At 41.5% G+C, this 26,946-nt stretch overlaps 1 pseudogene; it reads left to right on the top strand.

The window, feature by feature from the left end:
- Nucleotides 1-13,359: 13,359 nt before the first annotated feature.
- LOC123066777 (zealexin A1 synthase-like) lies at nt 13,360-15,519 on the top strand (annotated as a pseudogene).
- Nucleotides 15,520-26,946: the final 11,427 nt, after the last annotated feature.

The following is a 26,946-nucleotide window of genomic DNA, read 5'->3' as shown; positions in this document are numbered from 1 at the left end:
GTTGTGGTTCAGTGACCATCTGCAGAGAAGAGAGTGGATACTATGGAAAGTTTAGGGAAACATCATACCCTACCAAGGGTGACGGGTGCATGTTAATATAGCCAGGTGCTTAACTCTAGAATATGCATACAAGGTTGTTGAGATTACATGCTTGGGAGACAAGGGATAGAGGAGAGATACAATCGGTTACATGAGATAAGTATAAAATAAACAACCAATATATATGTCTACCAAACTACCTACAACCTCCTCTGCATATGTAACGCGACGCCATAATATGTTTAACACTCCCCCTTAATCACAACTTGCATAAGTTGAGATTACGCTTGAGTTCTTCAAAGCTATTTGTGGGCAATGCCTTTGTAAAGCCATCTGTAACTTGATCTCTGGAATGTATAAATCGCATTTCCAATTGCTTACTATCAACTCTTTCTCTGACAAAGTGAAAATCTATTTAAATGTGTTTTGTTCTAGCATGAAAAACTGGGTTAGTTGGTAAATATGTAGCACCGAGGTTGTCAGACCATAAGCATGGAGCTGGAATTCATTTAATACCAAGTTACCTTAACAAAGACGGAACCCAGATAATTTCTGTTATGGCATTTTCTATAGCCTTGTACTCTACTTCTGTACTTGATCTTGATATAGTAGCTTGTTTCTTTGCACACCACGATATGAGGTTAGGTCCAAAGAACACAAAAAGCCACTTGTTGAGCATCTGTCATCTACACAACGTGCCCAATTAGAATCAGAGAATGCACTGACAAGCATAGATGATGACTTGCTGAAGGTAAGGCCTGTAGTCAAAGTATTTTTAACATATCTGACAATACGCTTAGCTGCAGTCCAGTGAACAGTAGTGGGTGCATGAAGGAACTGACATACTTTGTTAACAACAAAAGATATATCTGGCCTTGTAAGAGTCAAGTACTGAAGTGCACCTACCCAAGCTTCTTTAGTTGGTGTTGTCCTATTGATTCAAGAGGTTTCCTTCTGCGAGAGACAGTTTTTCAGAACTTGACAATGGAGTTGATGAGGGTTTACATCCTTGCAGGCCAACCCTCTTTACCAGGTCAGTTGCATATTTTCCTGAGACAGATGAAGGTCATCTCCATGTTTCTGCACCTCAATGCCTAGGAAGAAATGCAAATCTCCTAGATCTTTTAGAGAAAACTCAGCACTCAGATCCCTCGACAATCTTGCCACTGCCTCATTAGATGAACTAGTAACAATAATATCATCAACATAGATAAGTACAAATATAGAAGTATTTGACTTGCTGTAAATGAACAATGAGGTGTGAGCCTTGGAGGGAGTAAAACCAAGTGCTTGCAGTTTGTGACTAAGATGGGAGTACCATGCTCTGGGGGCCTGCTTCAGACCATATATGGCCTATCAAGTTTGCACACATGTGAGGGAAATTGCTTATTTTCAAACCCAGGTGGTTGTTTCATGTAGACATCCTCTTCCAGAACACCATGAAGGAACGCATTCTACACATCTAGCTGTCTAAGGCTCCATCCCCTGAAAACAACAATAGATAAACACTACTAGGGAAAAGCCTACCAGTAGCGCGGGTTTTTGGCCTACCAGCAGCGCGGGTGACATCGCTACTGCTATGGCGCTACAGCTAAAGGTTAGCAGTAGCGTGGGTCTACCCGCGCTACTGCTATATCCACTTAGTAGTAGCGCTTCCTAAAAAGGGTGCTACTGGTAATTACTAGTAGCGATTCTCGCAGCCCGCGCTACTACTATTATCCCGTATTCTATTTCTTTTTTATTTCATGTTGTATTCATACACCTTTATACAAGTTTTCATACAGTAGCAATTTAGAGATTGTTTTTACATCATAATGAGTTACTACATCACTGGGTGAAAGAACCGTGGACTAGTTTCAAGTGGATGGACATCCACTTGAAACTAATCCGTGGTTCTTTCACCCAATGATATAATAAATATCATCATCATCATCATCATCATCATCATCATCATCATATCATCAACAACTTATCATCATAATACATCATTGTCATATAACACCTCCTCATGATCATCATTTCCGTCAATGAGACATCATAGCAAGTTGGTCACTAGTCATAATCACAACTCCTCCTCCTCATCATCAACTCTAACACATTGTACCACATAATAACACATTGTACCGGACCTACACCTCTCTAATAGGACCTACTACACTCTCTTAGGTAAAATAGCATAAAACAAGATAGGCCCATGACTCTCCATTATGGAGAATGGAGATTATCCTGTCTCCAATTCTTGCGCATCGCATAATGTTGCTTCCAAGTACCTCCCTATGACTGACCATACATTGTTTCCAATCTTTGATTGTCATGTCTTCATCGGTTTTAGAAATCTGGTATGAACAACTGTGATGCGTAGAATGACCCGGCCGTAAGCTCATAACATCAAGGCGACCTTTCAGAAACATCAGATGAGGCACACAATCCTTCAGGATTTTCTGTTGAAAAACATAGTAATAACTTCATAGTTAGCAATGTAGTTTAGTTTTAGAAGAATTTATGCAAAAGATGCATGGATGTCGTAATAGTAAAAAGTCTTACCATGCCATCTCCATGGATGTTACCGTTGTTCAACACGTGCACTAGTGGCACGTATTGACCATAATGTGCAGGAGTTTGATTATAGATATTGTAATTCTCAAGATCACTAATAAATGAGATCAGATGATTTTTATCCTGATAAGTTAATTATGCGCCATCGGTGTAGTAGGTTCTGTCTACCATCTTCCGCACATTCTTTGAAGAATGAAAATAAGCTATCAATCGAAATAAGCTGTCAAGTATTTTGAAATAAACAATATAAATTACTTAATAACTATGTTTGAGAAACTCACATAGCGGTAGAATTGGAAGTGTATCAACAAGGACCAAAATCTCCATATTGTCTTCCTCGGTGTCAGGATCACCAAGATCCATGGTGACAAGCATACCCTCATGGAAATCATATGCGTTGCAAAGTGCTTCCCAATTCGGGCAACCAAAATGGGATACACTCACTGAATTGTATAGATTTACAGGAAAATCAAAACCATGATGGGTCCTTAGGTGAACTATCTTTGTTTCCATCTTTTCATGATCTTCAAAATCCATCCTCTCCAAGACATAGCGTCTTGCATGGCATGGGATAAGCTAGTCAAATTGTAAAAGATGAAAATTACACGTTGAAGAAGAAGAAGTCGAGCTTAATTACGAAAAATTTTTTTGCATCGTTGCGTACCGTTTCAACATCGAAGGTCTCCTCGAGCTTAATGCTGAAGCGCCGAAGTGAGGTCTATCGCAGAAACCCCGGTTGTTGCCACACCAGGAGCACTCCGCGAGACTTCCATCGTCCGACGGCATTTCCTATGTTCATAATTCAAAGATTAAACTTCTAAAATTCAATATATGTACTACAAAAACTAAATTAGATCATTATTATTCAGCACGGGTTGACTATCTGTCCGTCGAGTCTTTTTTAAAAACTCTCCGCTCACGTGGTGTATATATTCGACCAAAATGTCTAGCACATGGGAATGAAGGAGAAGCGACCCCCATGACAACAGTCGACATTCTTCTTCTCTCATACAGTATATGGTGGACACACTCCCTCACTGATTTTTTGACCGTCGGTGGTAGTCGTTACTCCTCCTTCCCCTAGTGCATAACAAAGGTATAGCACAAGGAGAAGAAGGAGAAATGACCCCCACGACAACAGTCGGGATTCTTCCTCTCTCGTATATGGTGCAGACTTTCTCCCTCACTCATTTTTTGATTGTCATGTATGGAGCCTCGACAGACTTAAAGTCAACCTGAAATGTCATTTAATTATCTTTCTAGAAAATCTAGGCCACTCGATATTTCCTACATATTCTAGCACAAGCCATGCCAAAATTCACGGAAAAATACGGCATGACCTTTGCTAAAAAAGGATATATCGAGCGCCTGAAATTTGCGGGAACGGAAATTAATCAACACTTCGGCAAAACATATGCCACTCGGAGGTGTTACCTGCAAACATGGCCACTTGGGCAAGCACATATCCTATTTGCATTCAAACTTGATGGTCATTGCATTCAAATTTGATGGTCATTGCATTTCAATGTGGTTGAAAATATGAACAAAAACATTTCAAAATATATTATAGGACTCATATTGACATGGAGATTTGGCTGGTGCCACCTCGAGGTTGGAGGGGGTCCATGACAGGGGCGACGGCGACGACGACATGGATATTTGGCTGCAAAAACAAAATATAAATAAAAACATCATTATCCTCATCTTAGGACTTAGTGAAACCCTATAAGCTATCAACCAATCAAATGCAAACGCCTTGCATAGTGCTCTCCAATTTGAGTATTCAAAATAGGAGTAGTTCTCCAATTTGAGCATTCAATAAGCAAAACTAAATCATAAAATAAATTAGTATTAAAATTAGCATGCATTCAATAAGCAAAACTAAATCATCTCTTGCGTCAGTACATCGTCGAATATTACCACTAATACATCTTGAATAGTATCATACATATAACCTCACTAACACAGCTAAAACCCTAGCAAACGACGGGTATCAGCCCGGGCGGTGGACACTCAAAGAGAAGGAACCATCACAGGATCATAGCTCCAGTGAGATCCCTGAAGAACCTGCCAGGTATTGGAGAACCTGCCCTCCAACAAAACTATGTAGCGATGGACGTGCTCGTCCTCCTCATTGACATGGTGACGTACCACCTCCACGGGGTCCTCAAGCCTCCGCACCATCACTGGCCCACGCGACCGCCACCAAAGAAGGTTCGGGTCAATGATGGGCTGGCTCCTCACCAACCTGCGCCCGTGAAAGGTAGCACATCCCAGTACCAGCCCAACGTAGCCCAGTCCCGGACATGGCCCCTCTGATCAAGCAGGCCTCCTCCGCGAGTCGACGATGAGGATGCTGGATAGGCATAATCGACGTTGATGCGGGAATAATTGAAGGAAATATGCCCTAGCGGCAATAATAAAGTTGTTATTTATATTTCCTTATACCATGATAAATGTTTATTATTCATGCTAGAATTGTATTAACCGGAAACTTAGTACATGTGTGAATACATAGACAAACATAATGTCACTAGTATGCCTCTACTTGACTAGCTCGTTGAATCAAAGATGGTTAAGTTTCCTAACCATAGACATGAGTTGTCATTTGATTAACATGATCACATCATTAGGAGAATGATGTGATTGACTTGACCCATTCCGTTAGCTTAGCACTTGATCGTTTAGTATGTTGCTATTGCTTTCTTCATGACTTATACATGTTCCTATGACTACGAGATTATGCAACTCCAGTTTACCGGAGGAACACTTTGTGTGCTACCAAACATCACAACGTAACTGAGTGATTATAAAGGTGCTCTACAGGTGTCTCCGAAGGTATTTGTTGAGTTGGCGCATTTCGAGATTACGATTTGTCACTCCGATTGTCGGAGAGGTATCTCTGGGCCCTCTCGGTAATGCACATCACTATAAGCCTTGCAAGCAATGTGAATAATGAGTTAGTTATAAGATGATGCATTACAGAACGAGTAAAGAGACTTGCCAGTAACGAGATTGAACTAGGTATTGAGATATCAACGATCGAATCTCGGGCAAGTAACATACCGATGACAAAGGGAACAACATCTGTTGTTATGCGGTTTGACTGATAAAGATCTTTGTAGAATATGTGGGAGCCAATATGAGCATCCAGGTTCCGCTACTGGTTATTGACCGGAGACGTGTCTCGGTCATGGCTACATAGTTCTCGAACCCGTAGGGTCCGCATGCTTAAAGTTCAATGACAGTTATATTATGAGTTTATGTGTTTTGATGTACCGAAGGTAGTTCGGAGTCCCAGATGTGATCAAGGACATGACGAGGAGTCTCGAAATGGTCGAGACATAAAGATCGATATATTGGACGACTATATTTGGACACCGGAATAGTTCCGGGTGAGATCGGGACAATACCGGAGCACCGGGAGGTTATCGGAACCCCCCAGGAGGTATATGGGCCTTAATGGGCTTTAGTGGAAAGGAGGGGAAAGGAGCAAGGGAGGCCCCCCGAAGCCCAATCTGAATTGGGAAGGGGGCCGGGCCCCTCCTTTCCTTCCTCCCTCCTTCCTCTTCCTTCCCTCTCCCTCTCCAAATAGGAAAAGGAGGAGTCCTACTCCCGGTGGGAGTAGGACTCCCCCCCTTGGGCTGTTTTGAGGAAGATATAAGGAGGTTTATGTGTGATAGAGCGTATCGTATCACGGGGTTTGGATGCACCAGCGAAGTTTGCACCAACTCTCAAGGTGAGAAAGGGCAATGCACGGTACCGTAGAGGCTAGCAAATTGCGGAATGGTAAGGGTGCGTATAATCCATGGACTAGCATTAGTCATGAAGAAGTCATATATTTATTGCAAAAGTATATTAGCCCTCGAAGCAAAGTACTACTACGTATGCTCCTAGGGGAAGGGTTGGTAGGAGTTAACCATCACGCGATCCCGACCTCCACTCATAAGGAAGGTAATCAAAGAACACCCCATGCTTCAAATTTGTCACACAATGTTCACCATACGTGCATGCTACGGGACTTGCCAACTTTAACACAAGTATTTCTCAATTTCATAATTACCCAACTAGCATGACTCTAACATTACCACCTTTATATCTCAAAACAATTATCAAGTATCAAATTTATCATAGTATTCAATGCACTTTATATGATAGTTTTTATTATACCCAACTTGGATGCCCATCATATTAGGACCAATTTTATAACCAAAGCAAATTACCATGCTGTTCTAAAAGACTCTCAAAATAATATAAGTGAAGCATGAGAGGTCAATAATTTCTACAAAATAAAACCACCACCGTGCTCTAAAAATGTATAAGTGAAGCACTAGAGCAAATGACAAATTACTCCAAAAGATATAAGTGAAGCACATAGAGTATTCTAATAATTGTGCAACTATGTGAAGACTCTCTAACATTTAAGAATTTCAGATCTTGGGATTTTATTCAAACAGAAATCAAAACAAAATAAAACAAAATGATATTTCAAGGATAGCACACATCATGTGAAGAAGCAAAAACTTAGGTTCAACCGATACTAACCAATAATTGTTGAAGAAGAAAGGTGGGATGCCTACCGGGGCATCCCCAAGCTTGGATGCTTGAGACTTCTTGAAATATTATCTTGGGGTGCGCTGGGCATCCCCAAGCTTGAGCTTTTGTGTCTCCTTAATTCCTTTTATATCTCGGTTTCCTAAATCTCGAAAGCTTCATCCACACCAAACTCAACAAGAACTCGTGAGATAAGTTAGTATAAACCAATGCAAAAACCTTATCATTTTATACTGTAACAAATCACTAAAATTATTATTCGACATTGCATACTAAATGTCTCTGCATATTTAATACTCCTATCCTCAAATAGAATCACTAAACAAGCAAACATATGCAAACAATGCAAACATAACAGCAATCTGTCAAAACAGTATAGTCTGTAAAGAATGCAAGATTCATCATACTTACCTAACTCCAAAAATTATGAGAAAAATACTACACTGTAGTAGATTTATCAGCGATCAATATGCAAAAGGTTTCAATATTATATCATTCTCTGAATTCTCTAGGGATTTTTTGCAACAGCGGTAAACTTTCTGTTTTGAAACAGCAACATGTATACTTGCAAAATAAGCATGGTAAAGGCTATCCTTGACATTTTTATTGAAAATATAGATGCAAAACATTATTATAAATAACAGAAAGCAAATACTAACAAAATAAAATGACGCTCCAAGCAAAACACATATCATGTGGTGAATAAAAATATAGCTCCAAGTAAAGTTACCGATGAACGAAGACGAAAGAGGGGATGCCTTCCGGGTCATCCCCAAGCTTGGGCTCTTGGTTGTCCTTGAATATTACCTTGGGGTGCCTTGGGCATCCCCAAGCTTAGGCTCTTGCCACTCCTTATTCCATAGTCCATCGAATCTTTACCCAAAACTTGAAAACTTCACAACACAAAACTCAACAGAAAACTCGTAAGCTCCGTTAGTATAAGAAAATAAATCACCACTTAGGTACTCTTGTGAACTCATTCTAAATTCATATTGGTGTAATATCTATTGTATTAAAACTTCTCTATGGTTCATACCCTCCGATACTACTCATAGATTCATCAAAATAAGCAAACAACACATAGAAAACAGAATCTGTCAAAAACAGAACAGTCTGTAGTAATCTGTATCATTTGAATACTTCTGTAACTCCAAAAATTCTGAAATGGACCTTAGGAATTTGTCTATTAATCATCTGAAAAAATAATCAACCTAAAATCACTCTCCAGTAAAAAATGGCAGCTAATATCGTGAGCGCAAAAGTTTCTGTTTTTTACAACAAGACCGCATAGACTTCACCCAAGTCTTCCCAAAGGTCATACTTGGCACAAACACTAATTAAAACATAAAAACACATCTAAATAGAGGCTAGATGAATTATTTATTACTAAACAGGAACAAAAGTCAAGGAACAAAAATAAAATTGGGTTTCCTCCCAACAAGCGCTAATGTTTAACGCCCCTAGCTAGGCATGATGATTTCAATGATGCTCACATAAAAAATAAGAATTGAAACATAAAGAGAGCATCATGAAGAATATGACTAGCAATTTTAAGTCTAACCCACTTCCTATGCATAGGGATTTTGTGAGAAAACAACTTATGGGAACAATAATCAACTAGCATAGGAAGGTAAAACAAGCAAATCTTCAAGATTTTCAACACATAGAGAGGAAACTTGATATTATTGCAATTCCTACAAGCATGTGTTCCTCCCTCATAATAATTTTCAGTAGCATCATGAATTAATTCCACAATATAACCAGCACTAAAGCTTTCTTTTCATGATCTACAAGCATAGAAAATTTACTACTCTCCACATAAGCAAATTTCTTCTCATGAATAGTAGTGGGAGCAAACACAACAAAATAATTATCGTGTGAGGCATAATCCAATTGAAAATTAAAATCATGATGACAAGTTTCATGGTTATCTTTATTCTTTATAGCATACGTGTCATCACAATAATCATCATAAATAGGAGGCATGCTTTCATCATAATAAATTTGCTCATCAAAACTTGGGGGACAAAAAAATATCATCTTTATCAAACATAGCTTCCCCAAGCTTGTAGCTTTGCATATCATTAGCATCATGGGTATTAAAAGAATTCATACTAATAACATTGCAATCATGATCCTCATTCAAAGATTTAGTGCCAAACATTTTATAGACTTCTTCTTCTAGCACTTGAGCACAATTTTCCTTACCATCATTCTCACGGAAGATATTAAAAAGATGAAGCGTATGAGGCAAACTCAATTCCATTTTCTATGTAGTTTTCTTCTATAAACTAAACTAGTGATAAAACAAGAAACAAAAAGATTCGATGCAAGATCTAAAGATATACCTTCAAGAACTCACCTCCCTTACAACGGCGCCAGAAAAGAGCTTGATGTCTACTACGCAACCTTCTTCTTGTAGACGTTGTTGGGCCTCCAAGTGCAGAAGTTTGTACGACAGTAGAAAATTTCCGTCAAGTGGATGACCTAAGGTTTATCAATACGTGGGAGGCGTAGGATGAAGATGGTCTCTCTCAAACAACCCTGCAACCAAATAACAAAGAGTCACTTGTGTCCCCAACACACCCAATACAATGGCAAATTGTATAGGTGCACTAGTTCGGCGAAGAGATGGTGATACAAGTGCAATATGGATGGTAGATATAGGTTTTTGTTATCTGAAAATATAAAAACAACAAGGTAACTAATGATAAAAGTGAGCACAAACAGTATTGCAATGCTAGGAAACAAGGCCTAAGGTTCATACTTTCACTACTACAAGTTCTCTCAACAATAATAACACAACTGGATCATATAACTATCCATCAACATGCAACAAAGAGTCACTCCAGAGGCACTAATAGCGGAGAACAAACGAAAAGATTATTGTAGGGTATGAAACCACCTCAAAGTTATCCTTTCTGATTGATCTATTCAAGAGTCCGTAGTAAAATGACACGAAGCTATTCTTTCGGTTCGATCTATCATAGAGTTCATACTAGAATAACACCTTAAGACACAAATCAACCAAAACCCTAATGTCACCTAGATACTCCAATGTCACCTCAAGTATCCGTGGGCATGATTATACGATATGCATCACACAATCTTAGATTCATCTATTCAACGAACACAAAGTACTTCAAAGAGTGCCCCAAAGTTTCTACTGGAGAGCCAAGACGAAAACGTGTGCCAACCCCTATGCATAAGTTCACGAGGTAACGGAACTCACAAGTTGATCACTAAAACATACATCAAGTGGATCACGTGATATCCCATTTTCACCATAGATAAGCACATGCAAGACATACATCAAGTGTTCGCAAATCCTTAAAGACTCAATCCGACAAGATAACTTCAAAGGGAAAACTCAATCCATTACAAGAGAGTAGAGGGGGAGAAACACCATAAGATCCAACTATAATAGCAAAGCTCGCGATACATCAAGATCGTGTCAAATCAAGAACACGAGAGAGAGAGAGAGAGAGAGAGAGATCAAACACATAGCTACTGGTACATACCCTCTGCCCCGAGGGTGAACTACTCCCTCCTCGTCATGGAGAGCGTCGGGATGATGATGGCCACCAGTGAGGGATCCCCCCTCCGACAGGGTGCATCCCGATTGGTTTTTGGTGGCTACAGAGGCTTGCAGCGGCGGAACTCCCGATCTATTGTGTTCCTCGATGTTTTTAGGGTATATGGATATATATAGGCGAAGGAAGTCGGTCAGGGGAACCACGAGGGGCCCACGAGGGTGGGGCAGCGCCCAGGGGGTAGGGCGTGTCCTGGACCCTTGTGGCCACCTCGTTGCTTCCCTGACGTCCACTCCAAGTCTCTTGGATTGTGTTTGTTCCAAAAATAACTCTCCCGAAGGTTTCATTCCGTTTGGACTCCATTTGACATTCCTTTTCTGCAAAACACTGAAATAGGCAAAAACAACAATTTGGACTAGGCCTCTGGTTAATAGGGTTGTCCCAAAAATAATATAAAAGTGCATAGTAAAGCCCATTAAACATCCAAAACAGGTAATATAATAGCATGGAACAATCAAAAATTATAGATACGTTGGAGACATATCAGCTATCTGTTTATGAAAAGGAATATCTAGTTATATTATTAGCTACTGAGCAGTGGAGACCATACTTACAGTTCCAGGAATTTATCATCAGGACAGATCAAAAGAGTTTGATTAATATCTCTGATCAAAGACTACATACACCTTGGCAGCAAAAGGCACTTACAAAGATGATGGGGCTGAATTATAAGATTGTGTACAAGAAAGGTACTAATAAAGAAAGGTACTAATAATTCTGCTGCTGATGCTCTCTCCAGGAGACCACAATCAGATTCTCAAGTGCTAGCAATTTCTGGAGTTCATCCTAGTTGGTTTGAAGATGTTGTTGAAAGCTACAAGAATGACCCAAAAGCACATGAATTATTGCAACAGTTGTCAGTGCAACCTAAGTCCAAACATAACTTTCAACTGATACAGGGTGTGCTGAGATATAAATGTTGCATTTGGGTGGGAAATGACAATGGGCTACATGTTAAGATTTGTCAGGATTTCCATGACACTCCCTTGGGGGGTCATTCAGGGTTCCCTGTCACCTACAAAAGAATTCGTGCACTGTTTAAATGGGTGGGTATGAAGAAAAAGATCCAGCAGTTTGTGCAATCTTGCCTTATCTGTCAACAAGAAAAACCCGAGAGAGTAGCTTACCCTGGGTTTCTATTACCATCACCTGTTCCTGCCAAAGCTTGGGAAACTGTGAAAATGGATTTCATTTCAGGGCTGCCTTCTTCTGATTAGTATGACTGCATCATGGTGGTCATTGACAAGTTTACAAAATATGGCCATTTTATTCCTGTCAAACACGCATACACTACCCAAAAAATTGCTGATCTCTTCTTGGACAATATCTACAAGCTTCATGGCATGCCTCTCTATATAGTGTCTGACAGGGATCCAATGTTCACAAGGAAATTTTGGCAATCTCTGGTAAAGAGGACATGAGCTGTACTTAATATGAGCATGACATATCATCCTGAAACTGATGGACAGACTGAACGTGTTAATCACCAGGTTGAATGTTTTTTGAGGTGTTTCATCAGTGCTCATCCGAAGAAATGGGCCAGGTGGATCTCACTTTGCGAGTTTTGGTACAATGCAAATTGGCACTCGGTACTTAACAAATCTCCATTTGAAGTCCTTTATGGCCATGGTCGTCGGTACTTTGGAATTTCTGCTTCTGATTCCATTGACGCCGTTGATTTACAACAATGGTTGGATGCTCGGGCAGTCGTTCAGCAGTTGGTGCGCCAGCATCTGTTGCGTGTTCAACAAAGAATGAAGCACCAGGCTGACAAGAAACGCACCGGAAGAACATTTGCTGTTGGTGATCGGGTATTTCTCAAACTTCAACCATATGCGCAGTCCTCGGTGGTGCACAAAGCTAATCACAAACTCGCCTTCAAGTACTTTGGTTCATTTCTTATCCTGGAGAAGATTGGCGAGGTGGCTTACCGCTTGCAGTTACCAGCGGCCAGCCGTATACATCCAGTTTTCCATGTTTCACAACTGAAACGTTGTGTGCAGCCACACCATGAGGTACTCAAGTCGCTCCCCTCTATCGATGCTCATCTCCAATTTCCTGTCAAGGTGCTGCAGGAGCGTATCAGCCGTTCAGACAACAGATCGGTGGCGCAACTTCTGGTCCAGTGGAGTGGGGGAGACGCGTCTTCAGCTACCTGGGAAGATAGGGATTCCATTTGTCAGCTGTTTCCGTGAGCTCCGGCTTGGGGTCAAGATGACTCTCAAGAAGAGGGGAATGGCAGCGAGCCCAGCGCCAGAACAGAGCAACCAGGAGAGCGCGAAGATGATGATTCGACTCATGGGCTGATTGCACGGACCACTCGCGCTCGGCAACTTCCCCAGTGGCTTGCAGGCCCGAACTGGGCCTGTTAAGGGTGTACATTGGCCTATAACCGTTGGCGTGTGTTGCGTGTGGATCTGGGAAGGATTTGGTGGCTGCGGCCAGGACCACATGCGTGTGTGAGCTTGTACTGCCATCCATGGCGAATTGATCCCCAATCAGAGAAATACTTTCCGCATCTCACATGGACTCTTGCATTGTTTACTCCTTGTCATTCTCTCATATATAAACGCATCTTGAATCTTCAGCTCATACGACCACGATCGAGGTAGCTCAAATGGAGGAAACCCAACACACCCAGCTCGTGTGCTACACTTTGCTCTGTATCCTTGTCATGGCCATACTCGTTAAGCTCAAGCACAGGCAAGCCACCTCTGCTAGCCGCCTGAACCTACCTCCCGGCCCATGGGTGCTTCCGGTGATTGGCCACATGCACCTCCTGCTCGGCGCCATTCCGCAATAGGCCATGCACAGGCTCGCTCGTCGGCACGGCCCCGTCATGCTTCTCCGTCTCGGCCATGTCCCAACGCTCGTGCTCTCCTCCGCCGAGGCAGCCAGGGAGGTCATGAAGGTCAACGACGCCGCCTTCACCGACCGCCCCGTGTACGCCACCACACACATCTTCACCTACGACGGTGAGGACATCTCCTTTGCGCGCCACAGCAGTAGGTACTGGAAGTCCATCCGAAAGCTCTGCGCCGTCGAGCTGCTGAGCCCGAGGCGGGTCCGGTCGTTCTGCCGTGTCCAGGAGGAGGAGGCGGTGAGGCTCGTGTGGTCCGTTGCTGACGCCGGCCGCGTCGTCAATGTCGGTGACATGCTATAGGTGATGATGAACGATGTGGTCATGAGGGCGTCCGTCGACGACAGGTGCACGCAGCAGGGCGCGTACCTACGGGAGTTGGACAAGGTGCTGGACCTCATGTCCGGGTTTAACCTCATCGACCTGTTCCCGACGTCGTGCCTCGCCCGGGCTATCGGTGGCCAGGCTCTCAGAGCGACGTGGGAGGTGCACCGGAGAATCCACTCCATCATGGACGCCATGATCAGCGATCACAGAACAGCTATGGAGGATGAGGAGGACAATGATGTCGGCCGTGAGCAGAGGGGCGACATACTCACTACTCTGCTCTATTTCCAGAGGGACAACGAGATTGGCGGCGTCGCCCTCACCAATGAAAACATGAGCGACATCCTCTTCGTGAGTCACCAGTCACCACTAGCTACCCAAGACCATGGTTTAAAATTGGACCCCCCTTATCTGGCGACCATTGACTGGGAGGGGTGGCATTTGCAAACATTTTGATGGAGTTCTAGTTGGCCGGGGTGGAAGTTTCTTCATAAGAGCATGGCATTTTCTGGAGTGAAGGCTCAAAACGGCTATCCTCCCAGAAAATGCCACGTTTTTCTAAAGACACTGTCGCCTCCGACACAACTAAAACTGCCAGGAAAAACGTTTGAAAAGCCATGCTCTCCCATCAAACGGTAACCAGTTAGCTTTTCTCTTAAAATTTCAGTAGCAGATTTTTTTGGCAACAGTTGATATAACCAAAAGGTTGGTACCATATCACTTTGGGATCTTGTAGGAATTTCAGATTTTTTTGGATTTTGATGAAAATTTTAAATCAGATGAATTTTGCCTATTGTAACATTTGGCTTAAAATTAGTTAATATGGCACAAAATTTCATTGTTAGAAATGTTCCATTACCCACCATAATTACCAGAAATTTGGAAATTTTACTAAAATTTAAAACCCTGCTAGCTACCACCTTTTGCTTGCTACATGATATTTCAATCTCACATATTTACGTGTGTGTCACCAGGACCTTTTCGCTGTGGGATCGGAGACGACAGCCACAACAACAATTTGGGCAATGTCCGAGCTGATGAGGAGCCCACACATAATGGCTGCCACACAGTCTGAAGTTCGAGGAGTCCTCCACGGTAAGACTGAGGTGACTGAGGCTGACATCGATGGCCTGCTGCACTACCTGCAGATGGTCATCAAGGAGACCTTCAGGTTGCATCCACCGGTGTTGTTTCTCATGCCGAGGCTTTGCACTGACGCAAACAAAGGTCATGGGCTATGATATTCCACAAGGCACCACGGTATTCGTGAATGTGTCGGCAATCGATAGGGACGAGAATAGCTGGACTAATGCGAGTGAGTTCATGCCCAAGAGGTTTGACGATGAAAAGGTTGATTATGGTGGTACGGACTTCAGATTCCTCCCTGGCAGCACTGGACGGAGAATGTGCCCTGGTATGATGTTTGGAGTGTCAAACATCGAGATGGCTCTTGTGAGCCTTCTCTATCACTTTGACTAGAAGCTTCCCGATGGTGGGAACCCGAAGAACCTTGATATGAGTGAAGCATATGGGATCACAGCTCGTCGTAGGACCGAGCTTGTGTTGGAAGCTACTGTTTTTGTGCCTTAGTTTGGTTTGTCTACATGACTGCTACCTCTTGAGCTTGCATTGGTTTTTCCCTTGAAGAAGAAAGGGTGATGCAGCAAAGTAGCGTAAGTATTTCCCTCAGTTTTGAGAACCAAGATATCAATCCAGTGGGAGATGACGCACAAGTCACCTAGTACCTGCACAAACAATCAAGAACCTTGCAACCAACGCGATAAAGGGGTTTTCAATCCCTTCATGGTCACTCGCAAAAGTGAGATCTAATAGAGATAGTAGAATAAATATTTTTGATATTTTTGTTGTATAGATTGGAAAGTAAAGATTGCAAAATAGTAAATGAGATGCGATATAATGGAAAAGAGATGTAATATAATAGAAAAGAGACCCGGGGGCCATAGGTTTCACTAGTGGCTTCTCTCAAGATAGCATGTATTGCAGTGGGTGAACAAATTACTGCCGAGCAATTGATAGAAAATCGCATAATTATGAAGACATCTAAGGCAATGATCATGAACATAGGCATCACGTCCGTGTCAAGTAGACCGAAACGATTCTGCATCTACTACTATTACTCCACACATCGACCGCTATCCAGAATGCATCTAGAGTATTAAGTTCATAAGAATGGAGTAACGCATTAAGCAAGATGATATGATGTAGAGGGATAAACTCAAGCAATATGATATAAACCACATATTTTTATCCTCGATGGCAACAATACAATATGTGCCTTGCTGCCCCTACTGTCAGTGGGAAAGGACACCGCAAGATTGAACCCAAAGCTAAGCACTTCTCCCATTGCAAGAAAGATCAATCTAGTAGGCCAAACTAAACCGATAATTCAAAGAGACTTGAAAAGATATCAAATCATGCATATAAGAATTCAGAGAAGAACCAAATAATATTCATAGATAATCTGAGCATAAATCCACAATTCGTCGGATCTCGACAAACACACCGCAAAAGAATATTACATCGAATAGATCTCCAAGAACATCGAGGAGAACTTTGTATTGAGAATCAAAGAGAGAGAAGAAGCCATCTAGCTAATAACTATGGACCCAATGGTCTATGGTAAACTACTCACACTTCATCGGAGAGGCAATGGTGTTGATGTAGAAGCCCTCCGCGATCGATTCCCCCTCCGACAGATCACTGGAAAAGGCCCCAAGATGGGATCTCATGGGTATGGAAGGTTGCAACGGTGGAAAAGTGGTTTTGTGGCTCTCCCTGATGTTTCTAGGGTATAAGAGTATATATAGGTGAATAAAATACGTCAGTGGAGCTACGAGGGGCCCACGAGGGTGGGGGCGTGCCTACCCCCCTGGGCGCACCCTCCTGCCTCGTGGATGCCTCGTGGTGTTTCTGGCTTCAACTCCAAGTCTTCTGGTTTGCTTTCGGTCCAAGAAACATCATCGCGAAGATTTCATTCCGTTTGGACTCCGTTTGATATTCCTTTTCTGCAAAACTCTAGGCAAAAAATAGAAACTAGCATTGGGCCTCCGGTTAATAGCTTAGTCCCAAAAATAATATAAAATAGTATATTATATCCCATTAAACATCCAAAACAGATAATATAATAGCATGGAACAATAAAAAATTATAGATACGTTGGAGAAGTATCAAGCATCCCCAAGCTTAATTCTTGCTCGTCCTCGAGTAGGTAAATGATAAAAACAGAATTTTTGATGTGGAATGCTACCTAACATAATTATCAATGTAATTTTCTTTGTTGTGGCATGAATGTTCAGATCCAAAAGATTCAAGACAAAAGTTTAATATTGACATAAAAATAAGAATACTTCAAGCATACTAACAAAGCAATCATGTCTTCTCAAAATAACATGGCTAAAGAAAGTTCATCCCTACAAAATGATATAGCTTGGCTATGCTCCATCTTCGTCACACAAAATATCCAAATCATGCACAACCCCGGTTTCAGCCAAGCAATTTTTTCATACTTTAGTATTCTCAAACCTTTTCAACTTTCACGCAATACATGAGCGTGAGCCATGGACATAGCACTATAGGTGCAATAGAGTGGTGGTTGTGGAGAAGATAAAAAAGGAAGATGGTCTCACATCAACTAGGCATATTAATGGGCTATGGAGATGCCCATCAATAGATATCAATGCGAGTTAGTAGGGATTGCCATGCAACGGATGCACTAGAGCTATAAATGTATGAAAACTCAACAAAAGAAACTAAGTGGGTGTGAATCCAACTTGCTTGCTCACGAAGACCTAGGGCATTATGAGGAAGCCCATCATTGGAATATATGTTACGTCTTGAGCTTGCGTTGGTTTTCCTTGAAGAGGAAAGGGTGATGCAGCACAGTAGCGTAAGTATTTCCCTCAGTTTTTGAGAACCAAGGTATCAATCTAGTAGGAGGCTCCTCACAAGTCCCACGAACCTACACAAAGAAACAAAGAACTCGCAACCAACCCGATAAAGGGGTTATCAATCCCTTCATGGCCACTTGCGAAAGTGAGATCTGATAGAGATAATATGATAAGATAAATATGTTTTTGGTATTTTATAATATAGATGCAAAAAGTAAAGATGCAAATAAAAGTAGATTGAAAGCTTATATGATAAAAGATAGACCCGGGGGCCATAGGTTTCACTAGAGGCTTCTCTCAAGATAGCATAAGTATTACGGTGGGTGAACAAATTACTGCCGAGCAATTGATAGAAAAACGAATAATTATGAGATTATCTAGGCATGATCATGTATATAGGCATCACGTCCGCAACAAGTAGACCGACTCCTGCCTGCATCTACTACTATTACTCCACACATCGACCGCTATCCAGCATGCATCTAGAGTATTAAGTCGATAAGAACAGAGTAACGCATTAAGAAAGATGACATGATGTAGAGGGATAAACTCAAGCAATATGATATAAACCCCATATTTTTATCCTCGATGGCAACAATACAATACGTGCCTTGCAACCCTTTCTTTCACTGGGTAAGGACACCGCAAGATTGAACCCAAAGCTAAGCACTTCTCCCATGGCAAGAAAGATCAATCTAGTAGGCCAAACCAAACCGATAATTCGAAGAGACTTGCAAACATAACTCAATCATACATAAAAGAATTCAGAGAATATTCAATTATTTCTCATAGATAAACTTGACCATAAACCCACAATTCATCGGATCTCGACAAACACACCACAAAAAGAGTTTACATCGAATAGATCTCCACAAGAGAGGGGGATAACATTGTATTGAGATAAAAAAAGAGAGAAGAAGCCAACTAGCTAATAACTATGGACCCGAAGGTCTGTGGTAAACTACTCACAACTCATCGGAAGGGCTATGGTGTTGATGTAGAAGCCCTCTATGGTGGATTCCCCCTCCGGCAGGACACCGACGACGGCTCCAAGATGGGATCTCGCGGATACAGAAGGTTATGGTGGCGGAAATATTTCTTCGGTGGCTCCCTGGATGTTTTCGGGGCACGTAGGCTTATATAGGAGGAATAAGTACATCGGTGGCCGCTCGAGGGGCCTAGGAGACAGGGGGGCGCGCCCAGGAGGGGTGGACGCGCCCTCCTATCTCCTGGCCGCCTCGATTGCTTCTTGACTTGCACTCCAAGTTCTCCGGATCACGTTCCTTCCAAAAATCACGCTCCCGAAGGTTTCATTCCGTTTGGACTCCGTTTGATATTCCTTTTCTTCGAAATACTGAAATAGGCAAAAAAGAACAACAATATGGGCTGGGCCTCCGGTTAGTAGGTTGGTCCCAAAAATGATATAGATGTGTAAAATAAAGCCCATAAACATCCAAAACAGGTAATATAATAGCATGGAACAATCAAAAATTATAGATACGTTGGAGACGTATCAATATACAAGCCAAGTTCTATAACGAAAATTCCCTCTAGTATATGAAAGTGACAAAATGAGAGACTCTTTATCATGAAGATCATTGTGCTACTTTGAAGCACAAGTGTGGAAAAAGGATAGTAGCATTGCCCCTTCTCTCTTTTTCTCTCATTTTTTGTTTGGCTTCTTTGGCCTCTTATTTTTTTTCATTGGCTTCTTTGGCCTTTTTTTTATTTCCTCACATGGGATAATGATGATCATCACACTTCTATTTATTTACAACTCAAGAATTATAACTTGATACTTAGAACAAAGTATGACTCTATATGAATGCCTCCAGCGGTGTACCGGGATGTGCGATGAATCAAGAGTGACATGTATGAATGAATTATGAATGGTGGCCTTGCCACAAATACGATGTCAACTACATGATCATGCAAGACAATATGACAATGATGAAGTGTGTCATAATAAACGAAACGGTGGAAAGTTGCATGGAAACATATCTCGGCATGGCTATGGAAATGCCATAATAGGTAGGTATGATGGCTTTTTTGAGGAAGGTAAATGGTGGGTTTATGGTACCGGTGAAAGTTGCGCGGTACTAGAGAGGCTAGCAATGGTGGAAGGATGAGAGTGCGTATAATCCATGGACTCAACATTAGTCATAAAGAACTCACATACTTATTGCAAAAATCTACAAGTCATCAAAACCAAGCACTACATGCATGCTCCTAGGGGAAGGGTTGATAGAAGTTAACCATCGCGTGATCCCGACCTCCACACATAAGGAAGACAATCAAAGAAACACCTCATGCTTCAAATTTGTTACCCAACAGTTACCATACATGCATGCTACGGGACTTGCAAACCTCAACACAAGTATTTCTCAAGTTCACAATTACTATCCTAGCATGACTCAAATATCACCATCCTCCTATCTCAAACAATCATCAAGAATCAAACTTCTCATAGTATTCAACGCACTTTATATGAAAGTTTTTATTATACCCATCTTGGATGCCCATCATATTAGGACTAGTTTTATAGCCAAAGCAAATTACCATGCTGTTCTAAAAGACTCTCAAAATAATATAAGTGAGGCATGAGAGATCAACAATTTCTATAAAATAAAACCACCACCGTGCTCTAAAAAGATATAAGTGAAGCACTAGAGCAAAATTGTCTAGCTCAAAAGATATAAGTGAAGCACATAGAGTCTTCTAATAAATTTTGATTCATGCGTGTCTCTCCCAAAAGGTGTGTACAGCAAGGATGATTATGGTAAACTAAAAAGAAAAGACTCAAATCATACAAGACGCTCCAAGAAAAACACATATATGTGGTGAATAAAAATATAGCCTCAAGTAAAGTTACCGATAGATGAAGACGAAAGAGGGGATGCCTTCCGAGGCATACCCAAGCTTAGGCTTTTGGTTGTCCTTGAATTTTACCTTGGGGTTTCTTGGGCATCCCCAAGCTTAGGCTCTTGCCACTCCTTGTTCCAAAATCCATCAAATCTTGTACCCAAAAACTTGAAAACTTCACAACACAAAACTTCAACAAAAAATCTCATGAGCTCTGTTAGTATAAGAAAATAAACCACCACTTTAAGGTACTGTAATGAACTCATTATTTACTTATATTTGTGTTAAACCTACTGTATTCTAACTTCTCTATGGTTCATACCCCCCGATACTACTCATAGATTCATCAAAATAAGCAAACAACACACGAAAAACAGAATCTGTCAAAAACAGAACAGTCTGTAGAAATCTGTAACTTTAGAATACTTCTGTAACTCCAAAAATTCTGAAATAAATTGGTGGACGTGAGGAATTTATTTATTAATCTTCTACAAAAATAATCAACCTAAAAATACTCTTCTGTAAAAAATGACGGCTAATCTCATGAGTGCAAAAGTTTCTGTTTTTTACAGCAAGATTGCAAAAACTTCACCCAAGTATTCCCAAAGGTTCTACTTGGCACAAACACTAATTAAAGATATAAAACCACATCTAAACAAAGGATAGATGAATTATTTATTACTAAACAGGAGCAAAAAGCAAAGGACAAAATTAAAATTGGGTTGCCTCCCAACAAGCGCTATCGTTTAACGCCCCTAGCTAGGTATAAAAACACGAATAGATCTAGGTATTGCCATCTTTGGGTTTTTACTCTTTTGAGGGAATTTTGTTCAGGTACGGGAAGTTCTTTAGGCTTTCCCTCATATTCAGAAATTTTTAGATCTAAAGCATCCAACCGTTTATTACAAAGGGTGATCAACATGTTCATACTGTGGATATTTCCACTGACATTTTTGAGAGGTTCAAGCGATTTTTGAAAAAATTTAACTACCTCACAAAGTTTTTCAAAAGGTTGAGCTCCCTCGTGGGTTTGGGGTAAACCCGAAGGTGGAGGTGATATGCCAACTACTCCTTCTAGAATTTCATAAGCGATGTTGGGATCAATTTCGATAAAGTTTTCTTTGGAGGCGAAATCCAAGAGTTGCCCATGAGGCAAGGTCAATCCAACGTAAAAATTACGGAGTAAGATTTTAAAATCTCCTTGAATGGTGCAATTACGATAATATTTTGTTATCCTATACCAAGCATCCTTGAAATTTTCTCCTTGTTTCTGCTTGAAGTGAAGAACATCAAAGTTAGAAGACAATGGAGGGGAAGAAGAGCTAGACATGGGCAAAAAAAAAGGAAAGGCAGACTGAAGAAGGGCGAAGAAAAGGCAAAGGTTTTCGAAAATCGTTTTAGAAGTGGGTGAGAGGAAAACTAGAGGCGAATGGAAAAAAAGTAATGCGAGGGAGAATAGTTTATGATGAGTACTTGGTATGGCTTGACTTGGCGTAGATCTCCCCGGCAACAGCGCCAAAAATCCTTCTTGCTACCTCTTGAGCTTGTGTTGGTTTTTCCCTTGAAGAGGAAAGGGTGATGCAGCAAAGTAGCATAAGTATTTACGTCAGTTTTGAGAACCAAGTTATCAATCCAGTAGGAGACAACGCACAAGTCACCTAGTACCTGCACAAACAATCAAGAACCTTGCAACCAACGCGATAAAGGGGTTGTCAATCCCTTCACGGTCACTCGCAAAAGTGAGATATAATAGAGATAGTAAAATAAATATTTTTGGTATTTTTTTTGTATAGATTGGAAAGTAAAGATTGCAAGATAGTAAATGAGATGCGATATAATGGAAAAGAGATGCAATATAATAGAAAAGAGACCCGGGGGCCATAGGTTTCACTAGTGGCTTCTCTCAAGATAGCATGTATTACGGTGGGTGAACAAATTACTGCCGGGGAATTGATAGAAAAGCGCATAATTATGAAGACATCTAAGGCAATGATCATGAACATAGGCATCACGTCCGTGTCAAGTAGACCGAAACGATTCTGCATCTACTATTATTACTCCACACATTGACCACTACCTAGCATGCATCTAGAGTATTAAGTTCATAAGAACGGAGTAACGCATTAAGCAAGATGACATGATGTAGAGGGATAAACTCAAGCAATAGGATATAAACCACATATTTTTATCCTCGATGGCGACAATACAATACGTGCCTTGCTGCCCCTACTGTCACTAGGAAAGGACACCGCAAGATTGAACCCAAAGCTAACCACTTCTCCCATTGCAAGAAAGATCAAGCTAGTAGGCCAAACTAAACCGATAATGCGAAGAGACTTGCAAAGATATCAAATCATGCATATAAGAATTGAGAGAAGAACCAAATAATATTCATAGATAATCTGATCATAAATCCATAATTCATCAGATCTCGACAAACACACCGCAAAAGAATATTACATCGAATAGATCTCCAAGAACATCGAGGAGAACTTTGTATTGAGAATCAAAGAGAGAGAAGAAGCCATCTAGCTAATAACTATGGACCCGAAGGTCTATGGTAAACTACCCACGCTTCATCGGAGAGGCAATGGTGTTGATGTAGAAGCCCTTCGTGATCGATTCGCCCTTCGACAGATTGCCGGAAAAGGCCCCAAGATGGGATCTCACGGGTACTGAAGGTTGCGGTGGTGGAAAAGTGGTTTTGTGGCTCTCCCTGATGTTTCTAGGGTATAAGAGTATATATAGGCGAAAGAAGTACGTCGGTGGAGCTACGAGGGGCCCACGAGGGTGGGGGAAGGCCTACCCCCCTGGGCGCACCGTCCTTCCTTGTGGACGCCTCGTGGCGTTTCTGACTTCAACTCCAAGTCTTCTAGTTTGCTTTTGGTCCAAGAAAGATCATCGCGAAGGTTTCATTCTGTTTGGACTCCGTTTGGTATTCCTTTTCTGCAAAACTCTAAAATAGGCCAAAAAAAACAGAAACTAGCACTTGGCCTTCGGTTAATAGGTTAGTCCCGAAAATAATATAAAAGAGCATATTAAAGCCCATTAAACATCCAAAACAGATAATATAATAGCATGGAACAATAAAAAATTATAGATAAGTTGGAGACGAATCAATGACCATGTCAATTTAATCAATGCGTGCATTGGTGAGTGTGGAGGTTGAGATCAGTATACTATTACTTATCTTATATGTCTATATTGAGAAATTTCATATACCATTAAACAGATGTCATATTACAACACGAAATCATGAAAACCACGATAGAAAAGGAGAGAGGACACATGTCCAGAAACAATTGCAAGAAAACTCCATTGAAGTACAATTCTGCAATAGCCACCGTTGCCACTTGCCATCTTTGGAGACGAAGAAACACAATCGCCTATAAAGGCTTTGTGAACCAAAGAAAAGGCCTGCCACCGGCAAGGCCATTGTCGCTGTGGCGCGTCGACTGGGGATCATCCCCGTGCTCCTTGAAACCCAGATCCGCTGCATACCGTCGATGTCGTCGAGGCAAAACACTAGAACTACCACCCACAAGCCTCCAACAGTGTTCTTGGACCTTCATCTTCTCCCAAACAAAGACGGCACCACACGTGATGAGATCCGCCATAGAAACAACAAACACCACCAGATCCATCAAATCAAGGAGACAATGGAATAAGCTTCCCACTGATCCATCGACTTCACCACTAAGGACGTCATCGAGATGGGGTATTGTAATGTGTGTAAATGAGTGCTACTTCATATTTATAAATTAAGTTAATTTTATTATGTCCCAATACGCCCTTCCTGCTAAATGGCTTCCCTGGTTAAACAATGACGCACCAAAGAGGGCTTCGTCAGGGCGATCCCTTATCGTCACTCCTATTCATCATCGCCATTGATCCACTACACCGTTTACTGTAGAGAGCTACTAAATTAGACCTCCTCACCCCACTGGCTGGCAGAGATATTTCCTTGAGAATCAGTTTTTACGCTGATGATGCGGTTATCTTTGCTAACCTGATCAAGGCAAAGAGTGATACACTCCTAAACATCCTGCAAGATTTCGCGATGCAACGGGCCTGAAAGTTAACCTAGCAAAATCCACAACAATGGCGATCTGATGTAAAGAGATAAACCTACAACAAACTTCAGAATTTTGGCGGGCACACAGTGGATTTCTCTCTCCGATACCTTGGCCTCCCAATCACCCTTTCCAGGCTGCGCCTTGTCCATATCTAGTTCATCCTTGTCCGTATCAAGGCAAGGCTTGCGGGCCAGAAGGGAAAGCTCATGTCAATCGTGGGAAGACGAGCGCTCAGAAGGAGTGTCCTCAGCATGCTGCAAACTTTTGCCATGACAGTGCTCAAAGTGCCATGCTGTGTTGAAATGGTTATATGATAAGTTCTATGGGCCCAAGAAGAAGAGATCACCGGCGGCAAATGCAATGTCAATTGGTCTGTTTTATGCTCGTCAATCGACAATGGGGGCCGAGGATACCAGATTTCCAGCGATTGGGCAGAGCCCTGTGTCTGCACTGGCTCTAGCAGTCATGGACGAGCTGGACATGCCATGGCAATGCAGAGTACTCTTTATCACGTCCACCACTTCTACCATTGGAGATGTCGCAACAATAATGTTCTTGAACTACTCCTAGACTAGCAAAGGCAACCTGAAGACCGGCCTTCCCAACCCTCTACAAGCACTCTTGAAGGAATAATAGGACTGTAAAAGAGGCCCTGACAAACCAGACCTGGATAAATGATCTTGCTCATGGGAGCACCAAACCAATCTGGGCACAAGTGAGCAGTTTACGTCGTTGGATTCAGGCTCGTAATATTCAACTAAATGATTCATCTAGAGACACGATCAAGTGGAACCATGAAGATTCTAGAATCTACACCACAAGCTCTGCATATAAGTTCCAGTTTTAGGGATTGATCAAATCCAGCTTCAGATAAATCTTCTGGCACTCTTAGGCACCTACCTGCCTTAAGTTTTTTTACTTGGCTTCTCCACAAAATAGGTTGTGGTTCAGTGACCATCTGCAGAGAAGAGAGTGGATACTATGGAAAGTTTAGGGAAACATCATACCCTACCAAGGGTGACGGGTGCATGTTAATATAGCCAGGTGCTTAACTCTAGAATATGCATACAAGGTTGTTGAGATTACATGCTTGGGAGACAAGGGATAGAGGAGAGATACAATCGGTTACATGAGATAAGTATAAAATAAACAACCAATATATATGTCTACCAAACTACCTACAACCTCCTCTGCGTATGTAACGCGACGCCATAATATGTTTAACACTCCCCCTTAATCACAACTTGCATAAGTTGAGATTACGCTTGAGTTCTTCAAAGCTATTTGTGGGCAATGCCTTTGTAAAGCCATCTGTAACTTGATCTCTGGAATGTATAAATCGCATTTCCAATTGCTTACTATCAACTCTTTCTCTGACAAAGTGAAAATCTATTTAAATGTGTTTTGTTCTAGCATGAAAAACTGGGTTAGTTGGTAAATATGTAGCACCGAGGTTGTCAGACCATAAGCATGGAGCTGGAATTCATTTAATACCAAGTTACCTTAACAAAGACGGAACCCAGATAATTTCTGTTATGGCATTTTCTATAGCCTTGTACTCTACTTCTGTACTTGATCTTGATATAGTAGCTTGTTTCTTTGCACACCACGATATGAGGTTAGGTCCAAAGAACACAAAAAGCCACTTGTTGAGCATCTGTCATCTACACAACGTGCCCAATTAGAATCAGAGAATGCACTGACAAGCATAGATGATGACTTGCTGAAGGTAAGGCCTGTAGTCAAAGTATTTTTAACATATCTGACAATACGCTTAGCTGCAGTCCAGTGAACAGTAGTGGGTGCATGAAGGAACTGACATACTTTGTTAACAACAAAAGATATATCTGGCCTTGTAAGAGTCAAGTACTGAAGTGCACCTACCCAAGCTTCTTTAGTTGGTGTTGTCCTATTGATTCAAGAGGTTTCCTTCTGCGAGAGACAGTTTTTCAGAACTTGACAATGGAGTTGATGAGGGTTTACATCCTTGCAGGCCAACCCTCTTTACCAGGTCAGTTGCATATTTTCCTGAGACAGATGAAGGTCATCTCCATGTTTCTGCACCTCAATGCCTAGGAAGAAATGCAAATCTCCTAGATCTTTTAGAGCAAACTCAGCACTCAGATCCCTCGACAATCTTGCCACTGCCTCATTAGATGAACTAGTAACAA

Source organism: Triticum aestivum, chromosome 3B, assembly GCF_018294505.1.
Source record: "Triticum aestivum cultivar Chinese Spring chromosome 3B, IWGSC CS RefSeq v2.1, whole genome shotgun sequence".
In the NCBI taxonomy this organism is placed as follows: Eukaryota; Viridiplantae; Streptophyta; class Magnoliopsida; order Poales; family Poaceae; genus Triticum; species Triticum aestivum.
This window is presented reverse-complemented; position numbering and strand designations above follow the sequence as displayed.